The sequence below is a fragment of the Muntiacus reevesi genome, chromosome 3, assembly GCF_963930625.1.
Source record: "Muntiacus reevesi chromosome 3, mMunRee1.1, whole genome shotgun sequence".
Taxonomy (NCBI): Eukaryota; Metazoa; Chordata; class Mammalia; order Artiodactyla; family Cervidae; genus Muntiacus; species Muntiacus reevesi.
In genome coordinates, this window is record NC_089251.1 from 90987098 (window position 1) to 90998417 (window position 11320).

The following is an 11320-nucleotide window of genomic DNA, read 5'->3' on the forward strand; positions in this document are numbered from 1 at the left end:
AAGAATAAATACCTTGGATAGGAGAATTTCTTTTTGTATCAAAATTCTGTGGGGAAAAAATTTACAACTGTCTGAAGCTTCATTTTAAAATTTTGTATCCTGAATATATTCATTCTTTATTAACTTAGGTTTGTGGCCCTTGAACTTTTGTCCTGAAAGAGCCAAGTGTCTATATTCATGCTCTCATACGTTCTTAACTCTAAAGATAATGGAAGTTCTCTTTTCTGCAGTTTCAGAGTAGGTGGGAATGTAGGGCTAGGCGGGTCTGGGCAAGGGAAAGAGCATCTCTCTAGTCAGTACCCTCCTTTCCCTGCTGCAGACCCACAAACAGCCTGGTCCGCCTTGTCCTTACAGGCCCGCAGCTGCCTGGCTTTGTACTTTCTAGGCAATGCACGCCTTCTTTGCATTCTCGAGGCTGCTGTTTAGTTTATGACCTGTTACCCCTTACTTGGACTATTTCAGTAGACTTCTTACCAGATTGTTTTTAGTGTTTCTTTTTTAATTTTTTGGTGGCACTGTGTCTTTGTTATTGTGCACAGACCTTCTCTAGTTGCTGCAAGTGAGGCGGGCTACTCTTCAGGGCTGCTCTTCCTTGCTGCATGCAGGCTTCTCTTCCTGAGCAGCACGGGCTCTAGGCACGCAGGCTTCAGTAGTTGCAGCACATGAACTCAGTAGCTGTGGCACACAGGCTTAGTTGCTCCATGGCATGTGGAATCTTCCTGGAGCAGGGATCGAACCTGTGTCCTCTGCATTGGCAAGGCGATTCTTAGCCACTGTACCACCAGGGAAGTCTTATTAGTTTTTCTTGACTCTAGTCTGTTCTGCCCAATACAGTCGGAAGAAGTTTCCCACATTACAGCCATCCTCGTGTTTTGTCACTTGCTCAAAAACCTACAGTAACTTTCTGTTGCTTAAAATATAAATTTAGCCTTTATTCCAGACTTTCCCTATGGTCGCATAAAGCTCTTACCCTTGGCCACACACTGGAAACCTGGGAAGCTTTTTAAAGAGTCCTGATACCCATGCATCACGCCCCACCAGTGAAATCCAGATCTCTGGAGTGAGACCTCAGACATTGTTTTTGTTTTTTGTCTTTTAAGCTGATAGGATTCTCAAGTACAGCCAGGGTTGAAAACCACTGTACTAGTCATTTATACCTAAGAGTCTTGAGTTCTCATCAGTCTCTGTACATCATAGACATTCAATGACTCTTCAGGACTGATCTCCTTTAGGATGGATTGGTTTGATCTCCTTGCTGTCCAAGGGACTCTCAAGAGTCTTCTCCAACACCACGGTTTGAAAGCATCAATTCTTTGGTGCTCAGCCTTCTTTATGGTCCATTTCTCACATCTGTACATGACTACTGGAAAAACCATAGCTTTGACTATACAGACCTTTGTTGGCAAAGTGATGTCTCTTCTTTTTAATATTCTGTCTAGATTTGTCATGGGTTTTCTTCCAAGCAGCAAGCATACTTTCACATATTCCTAATTAAATACCAAACCAGAGAGGAAGAAAAAAGCCTCTTAAACCTTATAATGCTCTCTTGGGTACCAGGCACTTTATGTGGGAAGCAATCCCTAGTGTGGCTGGTGTCATGATTGATATGTGCTGCTGAGAGGCAAGGGTTTCAACTTTCACTTGGCACCTCAGAATTTAAAATCGTAATGCCTATCGCCTTTGATTGCTGTTCACTTCTTCTGGGTTTCAGTTACCCCAGTGGAGGAAATTTTTTCATGTGGTTGAGAGTGTGGGCTTAGTAGTTGCGGCCCACAGGCTCAGTTGCTCTGTGGTATATGGAATCCTCTTAGACCAGGGATCAAACCCACGTCCACTGTATTGGCAGGTGGGTTCTCAACCACTGGACCACCAGGGAAGTCCCCAAGGCTCATTTCTTTTTGTGAGGAGCTTTGCTCGGGCCATTGAGAGCAGTGAGTTCCAGTGTTTGGAACACTGGAACATTATCCTTTTGGGAGGAAGTACTAGACTGAACATGAAATATTTTGCTTCTAGGCCCAGGTATTCATTCACCAGCAAGTCACCTGACTTCCCAAACATCTTAAAATCTATAAAGTGGGATCAGTCTAATATACCTACCTCAAATGATAAAATGAACTCCATATGTAACTCTGACAGTTGTAAAGATGCTGTGAAGACTTAACATACTTATATTTGTATCTCTGGAAGTCTTAGAGTTGAGGTGCCCTTGCTTCTACCTGTGAAACCTCTACCTGCTTCAGGTTCCTGCTAGAGGACTCCTCAGACAGATTCACATTGTTTATCACTAACTGGGCTTCAGCTCCAATTATCTTTTCTGGTCTGCTCTGATGTTCTGAACTGAAAAAACTGAAAACCTGAAGAACCAGAAGAAATACTCCAAATTTCCCCTCATTTTCCCTGAGACTCAGAGCAGAGCCAGGACCTAAAGAGATGGCACCATATCTTTTATGTCTTGTTTCCACCCCCACTCTTTTTTAAAACTCGTTTTTAATTGGAGGATAATTGCTTTGTTTTGTTGGTTTCTGCTGTACAACAACATGAGTCAACTATAAGTATAAATATGTCCCCTCCCTCTTGAACCTCCCTCCTACCTCCCCCACCATCCCATCCCTCGAGGTTGTCACAGAGCCCTGAGTGGAGCTCCCCGTGGTATACAGCAGCTTCCCACTCACTCTTTGTTTTACACATGGTATTGCATCTGTGTCAGTGATGCTGTCTGAGTTCATCTCCCCTTCTCCTTCCCCTACTGTACCCACAAGTCCGTTGTCTGCATTTTTATTCCTGCTCTGTAAATAGGTTCTCCTTTGCCTATTAAGGAGTACGTCAAAGCTGTATATTGTCACCCTGCTTATTTAACTTACATGCAGAGTACATCATGAGAAATGCTGGGCTGGAAGAAGCACAAGCTGGAATCAAGATTGTCGGGAGAAATATCAATAACCTCAGATACGCAGACGACACCACCCTTATGGCAGAAAGTGAAGAGGAACTAAAAAGCCTCTCGATGGAAGTGAAAGAGGAGAGTGAAAAAGTTGGCTTAAAGCTCAACATTCAGAAAACTAAGATCATGGCATCTGGTCCCATCACTTCATGGCAAATAGATGGGGAAACAGTGGCAGACTTTATTTTTTGGGGCTCCAAAATCACTGCAGATGGTGACTGCAGCCATGAAATTAAAAGACGCTTACTCCTTGGAAGGAAAGTGATGACCAACCTAGACAGCATATTAAAAAGCAGAGACATTACTTTGCCAACAAAGGTCCATCTAGTCAAGGCTGTGGTTTTTCCAGTGCTCATGTATGGACATGAGAGTTGGACGGTAAAGAAAGCTGAGCGCCAAAGAATTGATGCTTTTGAACTGTGGTGTTGGAGAAAACTCCTGAGAGTCCCTTGGACTGCAAGAAGATCCAACCAGTCCATCCTCAAGGAGATCAGTCCTGGGTGTTCATTGGAACGACTGATGCTGAAGCTGAAACTCCAGTACTTTGGCCACCTCATGCGAAGAGTTGAAAAAGACCTTCATTGGAAAAGACCCTGATGCTGGGAGGGATTGGGGGCAGGAGAAGGGGACGACAGAGGATGAGATGGTTGGATGGCATCACCGACTCGATGGACATGAGTTTGAGTAAACTCCAGGAGTTGGTGATGGACAGGGAGGCCTGGCATGCTTCGATTAATGGGGTTGCAGAGTCGGACACGACTGAGCGACTAAATTGAACTGAACTGAAATAGGTTCATCAGTACCATTTTTCTAGATTCCATACATATTCATTAATATAGGATACTTGTTTTTCTGACTTACTTGTGCAACAGGCTCTAGGTTCATCCACCTCACTACAGCTGACTCAAATTCATTCTTTTTAATAGCTGAGTAATATTCCATTGTGTGTGTGTGTGTGTGTATACATACCACAACTTCTTTATCATTCCTCTGTTGATGGACATCTGGGTTGCTTCCATGTCCTGGCTATTGTAAATGGTGCTGCAGTGAACATTGGGGTATATGTGTCTTTGAATTATGGTTTCCTCAGGGTATAAACCCAGTAGTGGGATTGCTGGGTCATATGTCAGTTTTATTCCTAGATTTTTTAAGGAATCTCCATATTGTTCTCCATAATGGCTGTATCAGTTTATATTCCCACCAACAGTGCAAGAGGGTTCTCTTTTCTCCACATCCTCTCCAGCCTTTATTGTCAAATTTTTTGATGATGGCCATTCTGACCAGTGTGAGGTTATACTTCATTGTAGTTTGATTTGCATTTATTTAATAATAAGCAGTGTTGAGCATCTTTTCATGTGCTTGTTGGCCATCTGTATGTCTTTGGAGAAATGTCTGTTTAGGTCTTCTACCCATTTTTTGATTGGGTTGTTTGTTTTCCTGATATTGAGCTACATGAGCTGCTTGTATATTTTGGAGATTAATCCTTTGTCAGTTGTTTCATTTGCAATTATTTCTTCCATTCTGAGTGTTGTCTTTTCATCTTATTTATAGTTTCCTTTGCTCTGCAAAAGCTTTTAAGTTTAATCAGGTCCCATTTGTTTATTTTTGTTTTTATTTCCATTACTCTAGAATGTAGGTCAAAGAGGATCTTGTTGTGACTTATTTCAAAGTGTTCTGCCTGTGTTTTCTTCTAAGAGTTGTATAGTTTCTGGTCTTACAGTGTTACAAAGTGTTCTGATTTCATTCTTTTATATGTAGCTGTCTTGTTTTCCCAGAACCACTTATTGAAGAGCTTGTCTTTTCTCCACTGCATATTCATGCCTCCTTTGTCAAAGATAAGGTGTCCATAGGTGTGTGGGTTTATCTCTGGGCTTTTTGTCTTGTTCCATTGAGCTATATTTCTTTTTGTGTCGGTACCATACTGTCTTAATTACTGTGTGCTTTAGTTGCTCTGTTGTGTCCGACTCTTTGCTTCCCCATAGACTGTGGCCCACCAGGCTCCTCTGTCCATGGGATTTTTCAGGCAAGAATACTGGAGTGGGTAGCCATTCCCTTTTCCAGGGGATCTTCCTGACCCAGGAATTGAACCCAAGTCTCCTGTACTGCAGTTGGATTCTTTACCGATTGAGTCACCAGGGAAGTTCCCATCTTGATTACTATAGCTTTGTATTAATAGTATAGCCTGAAGTCAGAAAGGTTGATTCCTCCAGCTCCATTTTTCTTTCTCAAGATGCCTTTGACTATTTGGGGTCTTTTGTGTTTTCATACACATTGTAAAATTTTTTATTCTAGTTCTGTGAAAATGCCATTGGTAATTTGATAGGATTTGCATTGAATCTGTAGATTGCTTTAGGTAGTGTAGTCATTTTCACAATATTGATTCTTCCAATCCAAGAACATGATATATCTCTCCGTCTGTTTGTGTTGTTTTTTTATTTCTTTCATCAGCGTCTTTTGGTTTTCTGCATATAGACCTTTGGTATCTTTCAGTTCAGTTCAGTCACTCAGGCGTGTCTGACTCTTTGTGACCCCATGAACTGCAGCACGCCAGGCCTCCCTGTCCTTCACCAACTCCCGGAGTCTACCCAAACCTATGTCCATCGAGTCGGTGATGCCATCCAACCATCTCATCCTCTGTAGTCCTCTTCTCCTCCTGCCCCCAATCCTTCCCAGCATTAGGGTCTTTTCCAGTGAGTCAACTCTTCGCATGAGGTGGCCAAAGTATTGGAGTTTCAGCTTCAGCATCAGTCCTTTCAATGAACACCCAGGACTGATCTCCTTTAGGATGAACTGGTTGAATCTCCTTGCAGTCCAAGGGACTCTCAAAAGTCTTCTCCAACACCACAGTTCAAAAGCATCAATTCTTTGGCACTCAGCTTTCTTCACAGTCGAACTCTCACATGAGCCCTGGAAAAACCATAGCCTTGACTAGATGGACCTTTGTTGGCAAAGTAATCTTTTTCATATGCTGTCTAGGTTGGTCATCACTTTCCTTCCAAGGAGTAAGCGTCTTTTAATTTCATGGCTGCAGTCACCATCTGCAGTGATTTTGGAGCTCAAAAAAATAAAGTCTGACACTGTTTCCACTGTTTCCCCATCTATTTGCTATGAAGTGATGGGACCAGATGCCATGATCTTAGTTGAGCTTGGTTTCTTTAGGTACATTTATTCCTAGATATTTTATTCTTTTTGTTGCAGTGGTGAATGGGGTTATTTTCTTAATTTCCTTTTAAGATTTTTTGTTGTTAGTGTATAGGAATGCAAGGGATTTCTGTGTATTAATTTTGTATACTGCAATTTTACTGAATTCACTGATCTAGTAATTTTCTGGTGGCGTCTTTAGGGTTTTCTCTTCATAGTATGTCATGTGCAGAGTTTTATCTTTTCTTCCACCCCACTTTTGTTTGAACCTCCCACTTTTGTTGTTCCAACTACGTCTTGAGGTGAAAGAATAGGAGGAGAATTTTGACCCTCTTGACAGATGTCTTTATTTCTTAATCCAAGGTTGAATTTTTTGTTAACCTTTGCCTACTTGGGGTCAGAAGTGGACCTCAACGCTTGTAAGATATGCCCAGTATCATTCATTGTGCCTGTCAGATCCAGCATCCAGCCCTGTCATACTAAATAACCATGGACTCTAGTGTCCTTGTTAATTAAAACTGCTTCCCTGAGGGTTTGGTTCAAGTTCTACCTTTTCCAGTGTCCACTTGAACTAGTAAATCCACTCTTAGGGCTTTCTTCTTTGAGCTCCAATGGCACTTAAGCCTGTTACCCACAATTTGGTATGTGATTTTTTTGCTATTTTGCAGTGATTTTTAATTGTCTTTTGTGAGTCAAGTCACCAAACTGTCATGTAAACTCATGTCATGTTTGCTTTCTAACACTGTGTTGAGTGCCTTTTAGTCAACACAGTACTTCCTTACTTTCTTTTGATGAGCCCTTCCTTGAAATAGCAGCCATGGTGTTGGACCATGTGCTAGGAAGCCAGCTGGACCTGTGCCCTGACCTCCACCTGTGGGAAGCCATGTTAAGGCCTTGACTCAGACATTGTATCCTGGGCCTGTCCTACCACCCCAGTGTCGCCTCACGCCAAAGATCTGAACACAGGCAAGAGCTGCCAGCAGTTGTGCTCTTCTTCCAGCTGCCAGGACAGCTGATGGTGCCCAAAAGGTGGGCAGGGGAAGATGTGCTGAAAGGGGGAGGGCAGAGAGGTAAGAGGAGACGAAGAGACTCTGGTGACAGGTAATTACTACCTTGTCACAGAAACAAAGGAAAGCAACAGCTTAAAAAAGGAGGAGGTGAGTGGTACCAAAAGGCTCAAGGGAGGTTTTTAGGCTAATGACCAAGGAATCCAAGGTCCACGAGGTCTGGCAGCCAGCAGAGGTCTTCCCTGACAACCCCATATAAAACACCTCCACTCCATTACACTATCTCCTTCTTTACTGTCTGCATAGCACGGTCATTAGCTAAAATCTTCCTGTTTATTTCTAGCTTATATATATATAATATATATACGTAGTATATATATATATAATTAATAATATATAGTATACTCTGAAAACAGCAATTTTTGTTCACTCTTCTATTCTCAGCTCCCAGAACAGTGCCTGACACTTGATAAGATAGAAATAAATGCACAGACTTATCCAAAGTCACCCAACCAGTAAATGGGAAAGCTTTGGTTTTTTCAGAAACAGCACATTTAATGTGCACACAGTTTGGATAATGACTTTAAAGATTATGCAATTTAAAAATTAACAAGTTAATCATGGAAGGTTACCTCTTAGAAGGTAAAAGAAGGAAAGCATATGAAAAAATAAAAACTGCATATATAGCCATTTGTCTTTAGAGATGAGTGGCAATGCAGTATCACAAATTGAAACTTCTGAATTAGTTCTACAAATGATACAGAGAGGGAAATTTAGAACCTTAAATGCTTTATTTAATAAGAAAGAATCAAGAGAGATGAAATAAGCATTGACTCAGAAAAAGAACAAAATATGCTAGAAAAGCCAGGAGGAAGAAAAGAAATATTAAAGCAGATAATTGCTGAATTTAAAAATAGGAATCTTGGCAGATAAATTCATAATGTCATTCTTTGAAAAAACAATAAAGTAGACAAAAAGGAAAAAAAAATATGTACAAAATTAGAAGTGAACAAAGGAATACAACAAATGCACATTATAAGAAAATGAAAGTAAAAGTCGCTCAGTCGTGTCTGACTCTTTGCAACCTCATGGACTGTCCATGGAATTCCCCAGGCCAGAATACTGGAGTGGGTAGCCTTTCCCTTCTCCAGGGGATCTTACCAACACAGGGATCAAACCCAGGTCTCCCACATTGCAGGCGGTTCTTTACCAGCTGAACCACAAGGGAAGCCCGTAAGAAGGTCTTGTGTATAACTAAGCTTCTCAGTGAATAATCTTAGTGAAACAGATGATTTTCTAGTAAAAAAAAAAAAAATTATACATATGCATGAAACTAAAATTTATCTTAAGTGGAACTTAAAAGACCAATAGTCGATGAAGAAATGGGAAAACGTGTACAATATTATCTCCAGAGGCTTTTATGAATGAGTTCTTTCAAACTTTGAGGCAAAGGGTAATTCCCATGCCCTTTTTCATTTTGGTAAAATACCACATAAGAGTAGCAACATTTGTCCACTAAAAGATGTATATAATTCTAGCTTTCTAGTACAGGCAATAGCCAGTTGTGATTGAGGAAAAAGATTCTTAATCACCTTAGAAACCAAAACTATGAAATAACCTGGAACAAAATGAACAGGAAATGTGCAGTTTCTTTCTTTCCTATAAAGAAAACTAAGCTGTACAGAGGGACATGAAGAAAATAAGTGGAAAGACAAATATTCTATATTCTATGAGGGGAATACTTAATGCTTTAAGGATGTTAATTCTTTAATCCATAAAATTAAATGCAAGTCTACAAAAATTTTTAACTTGAAAGGATTACTTTAAAATTAATCTGGAATAAGGGAATAACCATTTTTTAATTGCAAGGTGAATGTTGGGAAAATTTTACTACTAGGTAATTCTTATTACAAACATAAGCTAAAATAATAGTGTGGTAACGATAACGCTATATGCAAAACAGAAAAAGAGACACAGAAGTACAGAACAGAATTTTGAACTCTGTGGGAGAAGGTGAGGGTGGGATGTTTCGAAAGAACAGCATGTATATTATCTATGATGAAACACATCACCAGCCCAGGTGGGATTCATGAGACAAGTGCTCGGGCCTGGTGCACTGGGAGGACCCAGAGGAGTCAGGTGAAGAGGGAGGTGGGAGGGGGGATCGGGATGGGGAATACGTGCAACTCTATGGCTGATTCATGTCAATGTATGACAAAACCCACTGAAATATTGTGAAGTAATTAGCCTCCAACTAATAAAAAAAATTTTTTTTAAATAAATAATAGTGTACTGATGGAAGACTAGATTAAGACTAGCAAACTTTGAAGAGAAAAGGCAATGCTGTGCATGGTATGGACTGTATCTTGATGGAATTGTGCTCTGGTATATGATGCTATTTGGCTTTTTCTGTGATGCTTTTTTTTTCCCCAAGGCAAAGTGAGGTGAAATGAGGTACAGAGGAGTAAGGAAGCTAACTACAGAGAATGACTGAGAAATATCTATTCTTAGACTATTCTTAGTCTTACTTCCTTTAGTCTAGGTGATGTTTCCACTTCTTTCAATCACCCAATAAAACCTATTATTTTTTTGTCCAATACAAGTAACATCTTATATTCTCACTCAGACTCAGGAAAAAAACAGAAATATAACCCTTGGACCACTGTGGGAGTTCTTTTTTGGAGTTGCCAAAGGCCATAGAACTGCAAATGAGTGGTGTCAAACTTCCAAACCCACACTCAACCACAGTGCAATACTGCCTTCCTAAAATATACATAGATACAGGCATTCATTAAAACTATGAGAAAGAAATACATCAAAATATTAATAGTGTTTTTCTGTAGGTGATAGAATTACGGCATAATTGCTCTCTTTTTCCCCTCCATACTTTTTTGAATTTTCCAGATATTCTACAGGGAACATGCATTGTTTTTATAATTGGACAGAGAGGACAATGCCTACTATTTTCAGAAACCAAAGCTCCCCTGCCCTTTCAATGTGGGAATCCAGCCAAGACCTTATTCTTGGACAGCACCAGTGAAAGGGCCTCAGGAATGCTCGTGGGCACAGCAGCAGAGGATGTCATATATGGAAACCTTCCACGAGGGTGACATCACCCCTGGAACCTACTCAAAATAAACCTTACTGCAAGGGCTAACAGAGATCTTTGGATAAAACCTGGAGAGTGGAAAGCCCAAGAAAGAATAGACCAAAGGAAGACAACCTCTGGGCTTTGGCCTGAAGAACTCCTATGTATCCGTTTGGGCTTATTAGCAGATTTCCCTCTGTGCTCAGTTTATAGGGAAGGATTACTTTTCCCCAACTCACTGTCCTCCAAAAAAGAATTCCCACAGTGGCTCAAGGGTTATTTCTGTTTTTCTTCCTGGGCCTGAGTGAGAATACAGGATGTTACTTGTGTTGGACCAATAGTAATGGATTATTGATAGATGAAAGAAGTGGAAATATCACCTAAGGGAAGTAAGATTTTTCTTGGATATTCCTCAGTCATTCTCTGTAGTTAATTTATCTACCCCTCTGCCTCCTCTTTTCATCTCCCTTTGCCTTAAAAAAAAATCACATCAGAACACAGTTGCATCGAGAGATGGTTCATGCCATCTACAGCGTTGATCCCTTTGCCACCTTGAATAGCTCCTAACATCCCTGTGCACCATGCTTAAGCGTCTGTGTCTAGGATTTCTTTTATCCAGCTTACTGTTCTATACCTTCCAGTGGCCCGGGAGTTTTAAATTGCTTTAACTGAACCATGGTAGACTCAGGGTAAGTTTACACAAATCCTTCTGTTCCCAGTCCCAGTGTTGCTCTGTAAGCACAAGGCTTCTGACACAGCCCTTGGAGCTTCAATATGGCCTTGGAAGAGATCATATAATGGCAGAGAATCCTGGGTTGGTTTGAACTCTTTTCACTGCACTGACAGAAAACTCAATTCAAACTTGTGTTCGGGCACAGTTGAATCCAGTGCCCATTGTTATCAAAGACTCATTTTGTTTTCTTCTCTTAGCTCTTCTATACTCAGTATTTGCTGATTTAATTAGATTTTTCCAACATGGGAACTTTGTCAGCTATAGGTTTGTTCCTATTGTCTTGGTAAATCCAGCAGGAAAAAGAGAAGCTGTGTCCAACAAGTTCCAACAAGTTCCAACAAGTCCTGGAATTGAGTCATTGGGTCATGACTTCATCCTTGAACCAATCACTGCAGTCAAGAGGATGGAAT